Below are 13,357 nucleotides of genomic sequence, written 5' to 3'. Positions count from 1 at the left end.
CTAAGGCAACCCCTCAAACTAAGGCAGCCACTCAAACTAAGGCAGACTCTCAAACTAAGGCAGCCTCTCAAACTAAGTCAGCCGCTCAATCTGAGGCAGCCCCTCAAACTACGTCAGCCCCTCAAACTAAGTCAGCCCCTCAAACTAAGTCAGCCCCTCAATTAAAGGCAGACTCTCAAACTAATGCAGCCGCTCAAACTAAGCCAGCCCCTCAAACTCAGGCAGCCTCTCAAACTAACGCAGCCGCTGAAACTAAGGCAGCCTGTCAAAGTAAGGCAGACCCTCAAACTAAGGGAGCGCCTCAACCAAAGGCAGCCCCTCAAGCTCATGCAGCCGCTCAAATTAAGGCAGCCCCTCAAGCTAAGGCAGCCTCAAAAAGTAAGGCAGACCCTCAAACTAAGGCAGCCGCACAAACTAAGGCAGACTCTCAAACTAAGGCAGACTCTCAAACTAAGGGAGCGCCTCAACCAAAGGCAGCCCCTCAAACTAATGCAGCCGCTCAAATTAAGGCAGCCCCTCAAACTAAGGAAGCCTCTAAAAGTAAGGCAGACCCTCAAACTAAGGCAGCCGCTCAAAATAAGGAAGACTCTCAAACTAAGGCAGCCCCTCAAACTAAGGCAGCCGCTCAAACTAATGCACACTCTCAAACTGAGGCAGCCGCTCAAACTAAGCCAGACGCTCAAACTAAGGCTGCCTCTCAAATTAAGGCAGCCGCTCAAACTAAGGCAGCCCCTCAATCTAAGGCAGCCCCTCAACCTAATGCAGCCCCTCAATCTAAGGCAGCCCCTCAATCTAAGGCAGCCCCTCAATCTAAGGCAGCCCCTCAAACTAATGCAGCCACTCAATCAAAGGCAGACTCTCAAACTAATGCAGCCACTCAATCAAAAGCAACCCCTCAAACTAAGCCAACCCCTCAAACTAAGGCAGCCCCTCAAACTAAGGCAGACTCTCAAACTGACGCTGCCCCTTAAAGTAAGGCAGCCCTACAAACTAAGGGAGCGCCTCAACCAAAGGCAGCCCCTCAAACTAATGCAGCCGCTCAAACTAAGGCAGCCCCTCAAACTCAGGCAGCCTCCCAAACTTAGGCAGCCGCTGAAACTAAGGCAGCCTGTCAAACTAAGGCAGCCGCTCAAACTAAGGCAGACTCTCAAACTAAGGCAAACCCTCAAACTAAGGCAGCCACTCAAACTAAGGCAGACTCTCAAACTAAGGCAGCCTCTCAAACTAAGTCAGCCGCTCAATCTGAGGCAGCCCCGCAAACTAAGGCAGCCCCTCAAACTAAGGCAGCCGCTCAAACTAATGCAGCCCCTCAATCTAAGGCAGCCCCTCAAACTAAGGCAGCCCCTCAAACTAATGCAACCCCTCAATCTAAGGCAGCCCATCAAACAAATGCAGCCCCTCAAACTACGTCAGCCCCTCAAACTAAGTCAGCCCCTCAAACTAATGCAGCCACTCAATCAAAGGCAGACTCTCAAACTAATGCAGCCGCTCAAACTAAGGCAGCCCCTCAAACTCATGCAGCCTCTCAAACTAACGCAGCCGCTGAAACTAAGGCAGCCTGTCAAAGTAAGCCAGACCCTCAAACTAAGGGAGCGCCTCAACCAAAGGCAGCCCCTCAAACTAATGCAGCCGCTCAAATTAAGGCAGCCCCTCAAGCTAAGGCAGCCTCAAAAAGTAAGGCAGACCCTCAAACTAAGGCAGCCGCTCAAACTAAGGCAGACTCTCAAACTAAGGCAGACTCTCAAACTAAGGGAGCGCCTCAACCAAAGGCAGCCCCTCAACCTAATGCAGCCGCTCAAATTAAGGCAGCCCCTCAAACTAAGGAATCCTCTAAAAGTAAGGCAGACCCTCAAACTAAGGCAGACCCTCAAACTAAGGCAGCCGCTCAAACTAAGGAAGACTCTCAAACTAAGGCAGCCCCTCAAACTAAGGCAGCCCCTCAAACTAAGGCAGCCGCTCAAACTAAGGAAGACTCTCAAACTAAGGCAGCCCCTCAAACTAAGGCAGCCGCTCAAACTATTGCACACTCTCAAACTGAGGCAGCCGCTCAAACTAAGCCAGACGCTCAAACTAAGGCAGCCTCACAAATTAAGGCAGCCGCTCCAACTAAGGCAGCCCCTCAAAGTAAGGCAGCCTCTCAAACTAAGGCACTCCCTCAAACTAATGCAGCCCCTCAATCTAAGGCAGCCCCTCATTCTAAGGCAGCCCCTCAAACTAATGCAGCCCCTCAAACTAAGGCAGCCCCTCTAACTAAGCCAACCCCTCAAACTAAGGCATCCCCTCAAACTAAGGCAGACTCTCAAACTAATGCAGCCACTCAATCTAAGGCAGACCCTCAAACTAAGCTAACCCCTCAAGCTAAGGCAGCCCCTCAAACTGAGGCAGCACCTCAAAATAATGCAGCAACTGAAACTAATGCAGACCCTCAATCTAATGCAGCCCCTCAAACTAATGCAGCCACTCAATCAAAGCAGACTCTCAAACTAATGCAGCGCCTCAACCAAAGGCAGCCCCTCAAACTAATGCAGCCGCTCAAATTAAGGCAGCCCCTCAAACTAAGGCAGCCTCTAAAAGTAAGGCAGACCCTCAAACTAAGGCAGCCGCTCAAACTAAGGCAGACTCTCAAACTAAGGCAGCCCCTCAAACTAAGCTAACCTCTCAAACTAAGGCAGCCCCTCAAACCGAGGCAGCCACTCAAAATAATGCAGCGTCTCAAAATAATGCAGACCCTCAATCGAATGCAGCCCCTCAAACCAATGCAGCCTCTCAATCAAAGGCAGACTCTCAAACTAATGCAGCGCCTCAACCAAAGGCAGCCCCTCAAACTAATGCAGCCGCTCAAATTAAGGCAGCCCCTCAAACTAAGGCAGCCTCTAAAAGTAAGGCAGACCCTCAAACTAAGGCAGCCGCTCAAACTAAGGCAGACTCTCAAACTCAGGCAGCCCCTCAAACTAAGGCAGCCGCTCAAACTAATGCAGACTCTCAAACTAAGGCAGCCGCTCAAACTAAGGCAGCCCCTCAACCTAATGCAGCCCCTCAACCTAATGCAGCCCCTCAATCTGAGGCAGCCCCTCAAACTAATGCAACCCCTCAAACTAATGCAGCCCCTCAATCTAAGGCAGCCCCTCAAACTAATGCAGCCACTCAATCAAAGGCAGACTCTCAAACTAATGCGGCCACTCAATCAAAAGCAGCCCCTCAAACTAAGCCAACCCCTCAAACTAAGGCAGCCCCTCAAATTAAGGGAGACTCAAACTGACGCTGCCCCTTAAAGTAAGGCAGCCCTACAAACTAAGGGAGCGCCTCAACCGAAGGCAGCACCTCAAGCTAATGCAGCCGCTCAAACTAAGGCAGCCCCTCAAACTCAGGCAGCCTCTCAAACTAAGGCAGCCTGTCAAACTAAGGCAGCCTGTCAAACTAAGGCAGCCGCTCAAACTAAGGCAGACTCTCAAACTAAGGCAACCCCTCAAACTAAGGCAACCCCTCAAACTAAGGCAGCCACTCAAACTAAGGCAGACTCTCAAACGAAGGCAGCCTCTCAAACTAATGCAGCCCCTCAATCTAAGGCAGCCCCTCAAACTAAGGCAGCCCCTCAAACTAATGCAGCCGCTCAATCTGAGGCAGCCCATCAAACTAAGGCAGCCCCTCAAACTAAGGCAGCCGCTCAAACTAATGCAGCCCCTCAATCTAAGGCAGCCCCTCAAACTAAGGCAGCCCCTCAAACTAATGCAGCCGCTCAAACTAATGCAGCCCCTCAAACTCAGGCAGCCTCTCAAACTAACGCAGCCGCTGAAACTGAGGCAGCCTGTCAAAGTAAGGCAGACCCTCAAACAAAGGGAGCGCCTCAACCAAAGGCAGCCCCTCAAACTAATGCAGCCGCTCAAATTAAGGCAGCCCCTCAAGCTAAGGCAGCCTCAAAAAGTAAGGCAGACCCTCAAACTAAGGCAGCCGCTCAAACTAAGGCAGACTCTCAAACTGAGGCAGACTCTCAAACTAAGGGAGCGCCACAACCAAAGGCAGCCCCTCAAACTAATGCAGCCGCTCAAATTAAGGCAGCCCCTCAAACAAAGGAAGCCTCTAAACGTAAGGCAGACCCTCAAACTAAGGCAGCCGCTCAAACTAAGGAAGACTCTCAAACTAAGGCAGCCCCTCAAACTCAGGCAGCCGCTCAAACTAATGCACACTCTCAAACTGAGGCAGCCGCTCAAACTAAGCCAGACGCTCAAACTAAGGCAGCCTCTCAAATTAAGGCAGCTGCTCAAACTAAGGCAGCCCCTCAAAGTAAGGCAGCCTCTCAAACTAAGGCACTCCCTCAAACTAATGCAACCCCTCAATCTAAGGCAGCCCCTCATTCTAATGCAACCCCTCAAACTAATGCAGCCCCTCAAACTAAGGCAGCCCCGCTAACTAAGCCAACCCCTCAAACTAAGGCATCCCCTCAAACTAAGGCAGACTCTCAAACTAATGCAGCCACTCAATCTAAGGCAGCCCCTCAAACTAAGCTAACCCCTCAAACTGAGGCAGCCCCTCAAACTGAGGCAGCCCCTCAAAATAATGCAGACCCTCAAACTAATGCAGACCCTCAATCCAATGCAGCCCCTTAAACTAATGCAGCCACTCAATCAAAGGCAGACTCTCAAACTAATGCAGCGCCTCAACCAAAGGCAGCCCCTCAAACTAATGCAGCCGCTCAAATTAAGGCAGCCCCTCAAATTAAGGCAGCCTCTAAAAGTAAGGCAGACCCTCAAACTAAGGCAGCCGCTCAAACTAAGGCAGACTCTCAAACTAAGGCAGCCCCTCAAACTAAGGCAGCCGCTCAAACTAATGCAGACTCTCAAACTAAGGCAGCCGCTCAAACTAAGGCAGCCGCTCAAACTCAGGCAACCTCTCAAATTAGGGCAGCCGATCAAACTAAGGCAGCCGCTCAAACTAATGCAGCCCCTCAATCTGAGGCAGCCCCTCAAACTAAAGCAGCCCCTCAAACTAAGGCAGCCCCACAAACTAATGCAGCCCCTCAATCTAAGGCAGCCCATCAAACAAATGCAGCCCCTCAAACTAAGTCAGCCCCTCAAACTAAGTCAGCCCCTCAAACTAATGCAGCCACTCAATCAAAGGCAGACTCTCAAACTAATGCAGCCGCTCAAACTAAGGCAGCCCCTCAAACTCAGGCAGCCTATCAAACTAACGCAGCCGCTCAAACTAAGGCAGCCGCTCAAACTAAGGCAGCCGCTCAAACTAATGCACACTCTCAAACTGAGGCAGCCGCTCAAACTAAGGCAGCCGCTCAAACTAAGGCAGCCTCTCAAATTAAGGCAGCCGCTCAAACTAAGGCAGCCCCTCAAAGTAAGGCAGCCTCTCAAACTAAGGCACTCCCTCAAACTAATGCAGCCCCTCAATCTAAGGCAGCCCCTCATTCTCATGCAACCCCTCAAACTAATGCAGCCCCTCAAACTAAGGCAGCCCCTCAAACTTAGCCAACCCCTCAAACTAAGGCATCCCCTCAAACTAAGGCATCCCCTCAAACTAAAGCAGACTCTCAAACTAATGCAGCCACTCAATCTAAGGCAGACCCTCAAACTAAGCTAACCCCTCAAACTAAGGCAGCCCCTCAAACTGAGGCAGCCCCTCAAAATAATGCAGCCCCTCAAACTAATGCAGACCCTCAATCGAATGCAGCCCCTCAAACTAATGCAGCCTCTCAATCAAAGGCAGACTCTCAAACTAATGCAGCGCCTCAACCAAAGGCAGCCCCTCAAACTAATGCAGCCGCTCAAATTAAGGCAGCCCCTCAAACTATGGCAGCCTCTAAAAGTAAGGCAGACCCTCAAACTAAGGCAGCCGCTCAAACTAAGGCAGACTCTCAAACTAAGGCAGCCCCTCAAACTAAGGCAGCCGCTCAAACTAATGCAGACTCTCAAACTAAGGCAGCCGCTCAAACTAATGCAGCCCCTCAACCTAATGCAGCCCCTCAACCTAATGCAGCCACTCAATCTAAGGCAGCCTCTCAAACTAATGCACCCACTCAAACTAATGCAGCCCCTCAAACTAATGCAGCCCCTCAATCTAAGGCAGCCCCTCAAACTAATGCAGCCACTCAATCAAAGGCAGACTCTCAAACTAATGCAGCCACTCAATCAAAAGCAGCCCCTCAAACTAAGCCAACCCCTCAAACTAAGGCAGCCCCTCAAACTAAGGCTGACTCTCAAACTGACGCTGCCCCTTAAAGTAAGGCAGCCCTACAAACTAAGGGAGCGCCTCAACCAAAGGCAGCCCCTCAAACTAATGCAGCCGCTCAAACTAAGGCAGCCCCTCAAACTCAGGCAGCCCCTCAAACTAAGGCAGCCTGTCAAACTAAGGCAGCCTGTCAAACTAAGGCAGACTCTCAAACTAAGGCAACCCCTCAAACTAAGGCAGCATCTCAAACTAAGTCAGCCGCTCAATCTGAGGCAGCCCCTCAAACTAAGGCAGCCCCTCAAACTAAGGCAGCCCCTCAAACAAATGCAGCCCCTCAATCTAAGGCAGCCCCTCAAACTAAGGCAGCACCTCAAACTAAGGCAGCCCCTCAAACTAATGCAGCCCCTCAATCTAAGGCAGCCCATCAAACTAATGCAGCCGCTCAAACTAAGGCAGCCCCTCAAACTCAGGCAGCCTCTCAAACTAACGCAGCCGCTGAAACTAAGGCAGCCTGTCAAAGTAAGGCAGACCCTCAAACTAAGGGAGCGCCTCAACCAAAGGCAGCCCCTCAAACTAATGCAGCCGCTCAAATTAAGGCAGCCCCTCAAGCTAAGGCAGCCTCAAAAAGTAAGGCAGACCCTCAAACTAAGGCAGCCGCTCAAACTAAGGCAGACTCTCAAACTGAGGCAGACTCTCAAACTAAGGGAGCGCCTCAACCAAAGGCAGCCCCTCAAACTAATGCAGCCGCTCAAATTAAGGCAGCCCCTCAAACTAAGGAAGCCTCTATAAGTAAGGCAGACCCTCAAACTAAGGCAGCCGCTCAAACTAAGGAAGACTCTCAAACTAAGGCAGCCCCTCAAACTAAGGCAGCCGCTCAAACTAATGCACACTCTCAAACTGAGGCAGCCGCTCAAACTAAGGCAGCCGCTCAAACTAAGGCAGCCTCTCAAATTAAGGCAGCCGCTCAAACTAAGGCAGCCCCTCAAAGTAAGGCAGCCTCTCAAACTAAGGCACTCCCTCAAACTAATGCAGCCCCTCAATCTAAGGCAGCCCCTCATTCTCATGCAACCCCTCAAACTAATGCAGCCCCTCAAACTAAGGCAGCCCCTCAAACTTAGCCAACCCCTCAAACTAAGGCATCCCCTCAAACTAAGGCATCCCCTCAAATTAAGGCAGACTCTCAAACTAATGCAGCCACTCAATCTAAGGCAGCCCCTCAAACTAAGCTAACCCCTCAAACTAAGGCAGCCCCTCAAACTGAGGCAGCCCCTCAAAATAATGCAGACCCTCAAACTAATGCAGACCCTCAATCTAATGCAGCACCTCAAACTAATGCAGCGCCTCAACCAAAGGCAGCCCCTCAAACTAATGTAGCCGCTCAAATTAAGGCAGCCCCTCAAAATAAGGCAGCCTCTAAAAGTAAGTCAGACCCTCAAACTAAGGCAGCCGCTCAAACTAAGGCAGACTCTCAAACTAAGGCAGCCCCTCAAACTAAGGCAGCCGCTCAAACTAATGCAGACTCTCAAACTAAGGCAGCCGCTCAAACTAAGGCAGCCGCTCAAACTAAGGCAGCCGCTCAAACTCAGGCAGCCTCTCAAATTAAGGCAGCCGCTCAAACTAAGGCAGCCGCTCAAACTAATGCAGACCCTCAATCTGAGGCAGCCCCTCAAACTAAGGCAGCCCCTCAAACTCAGGCAGCCTCTCAATCAAAGGCAGACTCTCAAACTAATGCAGCCACTCAATCAAAGACAGACTCTCAAACTAATGCAGCGCCTCAACCAAGGGCAGCCCCTCAAACTAATGCAGCCGCTCAAATTAAGGCAGCCCCTCAAACTAAGGCAGCCTCTAAAAGTAAGGCAGACCCTCAAACTAAGGCAGCCGCTCAAACTAAGGCAGAATCTCAAACTAAGGCAGCCCCTCAAACTAAGGCAGCCCGTCAAACTAAGGCAGCCCCTCAAACTAATGCAGCCCCTCAATCTAAGGCAGCCCCTCAAACTAATGCAGACACTCAAACTAAGGCAGCCGCTCAAACGAAGGACGCCGCTCAAACGAAGGACGCCGCTCAAACTCAGGCAGCCGCTCAAACTAAGGCAGCCGCTCAAACTAAGGCAGCCGCTCAAACTAATGCAGCCCCTCAATCTGAGGCAGACCCTCAAACTAAGGCAGCCCCTCAAACTAAGGCAGCCCCTCAAACTAATGCAGCCCCTCAATCTAAGGCAGCCCATCAAACAAATGCAGCCCCTCAAACTACGTCAGCCCCTCAAACTAAGTCAGCCCCTCAAACTAATGCAGCCACTCAATCAAAGGCAGACTCTCAAACTAATGCAGCCGCTCAAACTAAGGCAGCCCCGCAAACTCAGGCAGCCTCTCAAACTAACGCAGCCGCTCAAACTAAGGCAGCCTGTCAAAGTAAAGCAGACCATCAAACTAAGGGAGCGCCTCAACCAAAGGCGGCCCCTCAAACTAATGCAGCCGCTCAAATTAAGGCAGTCCCTCAAACTAAGGCAGCCTCAAAAAGTAAGGCAGACCCTCAAACTAAGGCAGCCGCTCAAACTAAGGCAGACTCTCAATCTAAGGCAGACTCTCAAACTAAGGGAGCGCCTCAACCAAAGGCAGCCCCTCAAACTAATGCAGCCGCTCAAATTAAGGCAGCCCCTCAAACTAAGGAAGCCTCTAAAAGTAAGGCAGACCCTCAAACTAAGGCAGCCGCTCAAACTAAGGAAGACTCTCAAACTAAGGCAGCCCCTCAAACTAAGGCAGCCCCTCAAACTAATGCACACTCTCAAACTGAGGCAGCCGCTCAAACTAAGCCAGCCGCTCAATCTAAGGCAGCCTCTCAAATTAAGGCAGCCGCTCAAACTAAGGCAGCCCTTCAAAGTAAGGCAGCCTCTCAAACTAAGGCACTCCCTCAAACTAATGCAGCCCCTCAATCTAAGGCAGCCCCTCATTCTAATGCAACCCCTCATTCTAATGCAACCCCTCAAACTAATGCAGCCCCTCAAACTAAGGCAGCCCCTCTAACTTAGCCAACCCCTCAAACTAATGCAGCCACTCGATCAAAGGCAGACTCTCAAACTAATGCAGCGCCTCAACCAAAGGCAGCCCCTCAAACTAATGCAGCCGCTCAAATTAAGGCAGCCCCTCAAACTAAGGCAGCCTCTAAAAGTAAGGCAGACCCTCAAACTAAGGCAGCCGCTCAAACAAAGGCAGACTCTCAAACTAAGGCAGCCCCTCAAACTAAGGCAGCCGCTCAAACTAATGCAGACTCTCAAACTAAGGCAGCCGCTCAAACTAAGGCAGCCGCTCAAACTCAGGCAGCCTCTCAAATTAAGGCAGCCGCTCAAACTAAGACAGCCCCTCAAAGTAAGGCAGCCCCACAAACTAAGGCACTCCCTCAAACTAATGCAGCCCCTCAATCTAAGGCAGCCCCTCATTCTAATGCAACCCCTCAAACTAATGCAGCCCCTCAAACTAAGGCAGCACTTCTAACTAAGCCAACCCCTCGAACTAAGGAATCCCCTCAAACTAAGGCAGACTCTCAAACTAATGCAGCCCCTCAATCTAAGGCAGCCCCTCATAATAATGCTGCCCCTCAAACAAATGCAGTCCCTCAATCTAATGAAGCCCCTCAAACTAATGCAGCCACTCAATCAAAGGCAAGCTCTCAAACTAATGCAGCCACTCAATCAAAGCCAGACCCTCAAACTCAGCCAACCACTCAAACTAAGGCAGCCCCTCAAACTAAGGCAGACTCTCAAACTAATACAGCCCCTTAAAGTAAGGCAGCCCCTCAAACTAAGGGAGCGCCTCAACCAAAGGCAGCCCCTCAAACTAAGGCAGCCCCTCTAATGAAGCCAACCCATCAAACTAAGGCATCCCCTCAAACTAAGGCAGACTCTCAAACTAATGCAGCCCGTCAAACCAAGGCAGCCGCTCAAACTAAGGCAGCCCCTCTACTAAGGCAGCCGCTCAAACTAAGGCAGCCGCTCAAACTAAGGCAGCCCCTCAAACTCAGGCAGCCGCTCAAACTAAGGCAGCCCCTCAAACTGAGACAGCCGCTCAAACTAATGCAGCCCCTCAGTCTAAAGCAGCCCCTCAAACTCAGGCAGCCTCTCAATCTAAGGCAGCCGCTCAAACTAAGACAGCACCTCAAACTAAGACAGTCGCTCAAACTAATGCAGCCCCTCAAACTAAGGCTGCCGCTCAAATTATGGCAGCCCTTCAAACTATGGCACACTCTCAAACGAAGGTAGCCACTCAAACTTAGGCAGCCTCTCAAACTAAGGCTGCCCCTTAAACTAATGCAGCCCCTCAAACTGATGCAGACCCTCAAACTAATGCAGCCCCTCAATCTAATGCAGCCCCTCAAACTAATGCAGCCCCTCAATCTAAGGCAGCCCCTCAATCTAAGGCAGCCCCTCAAACTAATGCAGCCACTCAATGAAAGGCAGACTCTCAAACCAATGCAGCCACTCAATCAAAGGCAGCCCCTCAAACTAAGGCAGCCCCTCAAACTAAGGCAGACTCTCAAACTGACGCTGCCCCTTAAAGTAAGGCAGCCCTACAAACTAAGGGAGCGCCTCAACCAAAGACAGCCCCTCAAACTAATGCAGCCGCTCAAACTAAGGCAGCCCCTCAAACTCAGGCAGCCTCTCAAACTAAGGCAGCCGCTCAAACTAAGGCAGACTCTCAAACTAAGGCAGCCTGTCAAACGAAGGCAGCCGCTCAAACTAAGGCAGACTCTCAAACTAAGGCAACCCCTCAAACTAAGGCAGCCGCTCAAACTAAGGCAGACTCTCAAACTAAGGCAGCCTCTCAAACTAAGTCAGCCGCTCAATCTAAGGCAGCCCCTCAAACTAAGGCAGCCCCTCAAACTAAGGCAGCCCCTCAAACTAATGCAGCCCCTCAATCTAAGGCAGCCCCTCAGCTAAGGCAGCCGCTCAAAATAAAGCAGCCCATCAAACTAATGCAGCCCCTCAAACTAAGGCAGCCGCTCAAACAAAGGCAGCCCCTCAAACTAAGGCAGCCGCTCAAACTAAGTCAGCTCCTCAAACTAATGCAGCCACTCAATCAAAGCCAGACTCTCAAACTAATGCAGCCGCTCAAACTAAGGCAGCCCCTCAAACCCAGGCTGCCTCTCAAACTAAGGCAGCCGCTCAAACTAAGGCAGACTCTCGAACTAAGGCAGACCCTCAAAGTAAGGGAGCGCCTCAACTAAAAGCAGCCCCTCAAACTAATGCAGCCGCTCAAATTAAGGCAGCCCCTCAAACTAAGGCAGCATCTAAAAGTAAGGCAGCCCCTCAAACTAAGGCAGCCGCTCAAACTAATGCAGACTCTCAAACTAAGGCAGCCGCTCAAACTAAGGCAGCCGCTCAAACGAAGGCAGCCTCTGAAATTAAGGCAGCCTCTCAAACTAAGGCAGCCCCTCAAAGTAAGGCAGCCTCTCAAACTAAGGCACTCCCTCAGACTAATGCAGCCCCTCAATCTAAAGCAGCCCCTCATTCTCATGCAACCCCTCAAACTAATGCATCCCCTCAAACTAAGGCAGCCCCTCTAACTAAGCCAACCCCTCAAACTAAGGCATCCCCTCAAACTGAGGCATCCCCTCAAACTGAGGCAGACTCTCAAACTAATGCAGCCACTCAATCTAAGGCAGCCCCTCAAACTAAGCCAACCCCTCAAACTAAGGCAACCCCTCAAACTAAGGCAGCCCCTCAAACTAAGGCAGCCCCTCAAAATAATACGGCCCCTCAAACTAATGCAGACCCTCAATCCAATGCAGCCCCTCAAACTAATACAGCCACTCACTCAAAGGCAGACTCTCAAACTAATGCAGTCACTCAATCTAAGGCTGCCCCTCAAACAAAGCCAACCCCTCAAACTAAGGCAGCCCCTCAAACTAAGGCAGCCCCTCAAAATAATGCGGCCCCTCAAACTAATGCAGACCCTCAATCTAATGCAGCACCTCAAACTAATGCAGCCACTCACTCAAAGGCAGACTCTCAAACTAATGCAGCCCCTCAATCTAAGGCAGCTCCTCATTCTAATGCAACCCCTCAAACTAATGCAGCCCCTCAAACTAAGGCAGCCCCTCAAACTAAGCCAACCCCTCAAACTAAGGAATCCCCTCAAACTAAGGCAGACTCTCAAACTAATGCAGCCACTCAATCTAAGGCAGCCCCTCAAACTAAGCCAACCCCTCAAACTAAGGAAGCCCCTCAAAGTAATGCAGCCCCTCAAACAAATGCAGCCCCTCAATCTAATGCAGCCCCTCAAACTAATGCAGCCACTCAATCAAAGGCAAGCTCTCAAACTAATTAGATTAGATTAGATTAGAGATACAGCACTGAAACAGGCCCTTCGGCCCACCGAGTCTGTGCCGACCATCAACCACCCATTTATACTAATCCTACACTAATCCCATATTCCTACCAAACATCCCCACCTGTCCCTATATTTCCCTACCACCTACCTATACTAGTGACAATTTATAATGGCCAATTTACCTACCAACCTGCAAGTCTTTGGCATGTGGGAGGAAACCGGAGCACCCGGAGAAAACCCACGCAGACACAGGGAGAACTTGCAAACTCCACACAGGCAGTACCCAGAATTGAACCCGGGTCCCTGGAGCTGTGAGGCTGCAGTGCTAACCACTGCACCACTGTGCAGCCACTCAATCAAAGGCAGCCCCTCAAATTCAGCCAACCACTCAAACTAAGACAGCCCCTCAAACTAAGGCAGACTCTCAAACTAATGCAGCCCCTTAAAGTAAGGCAGGCCCTCAATCTAAGGGAGCGCCTCAACCAAAGGCAGCCCCTCAAACTAAGGCAGCCCCTCAAACTAAGGCAGCCCCTCTAACTAAGCCAACCCATCAAACTAAGTCATCCCCTCATACTAAGGCAGCCTCTCAAACTAATGCAGCCACTCAATCTAAGGCAGCCCCTCGAACAAAGCCAACCCCTCAAACTAAGGCATCCCCTCAAACTAAGGCAGACTCTCAAACTAATGCAGCCCCTCAATCTAAGGCAGCCCCTTAATCTAAGACAGCCCCTCAAACTAATGCAGCCCCTCAAACCAAGGCAGCCGCTCAAACTAAGGCAGCCCCTCAAACTAAGGCAGCCGCTCAAACTAAGGCAGCCCCTCAAACTCAGGCAGCCGCTCAAACTAAGGCAGCCCCTCA

Source organism: Heterodontus francisci, unplaced genomic scaffold, assembly GCF_036365525.1.
Source record: "Heterodontus francisci isolate sHetFra1 unplaced genomic scaffold, sHetFra1.hap1 HAP1_SCAFFOLD_56, whole genome shotgun sequence".
In the NCBI taxonomy this organism is placed as follows: Eukaryota; Metazoa; Chordata; class Chondrichthyes; order Heterodontiformes; family Heterodontidae; genus Heterodontus; species Heterodontus francisci.
Note: the sequence above shows the minus strand (reverse complement) of the source record.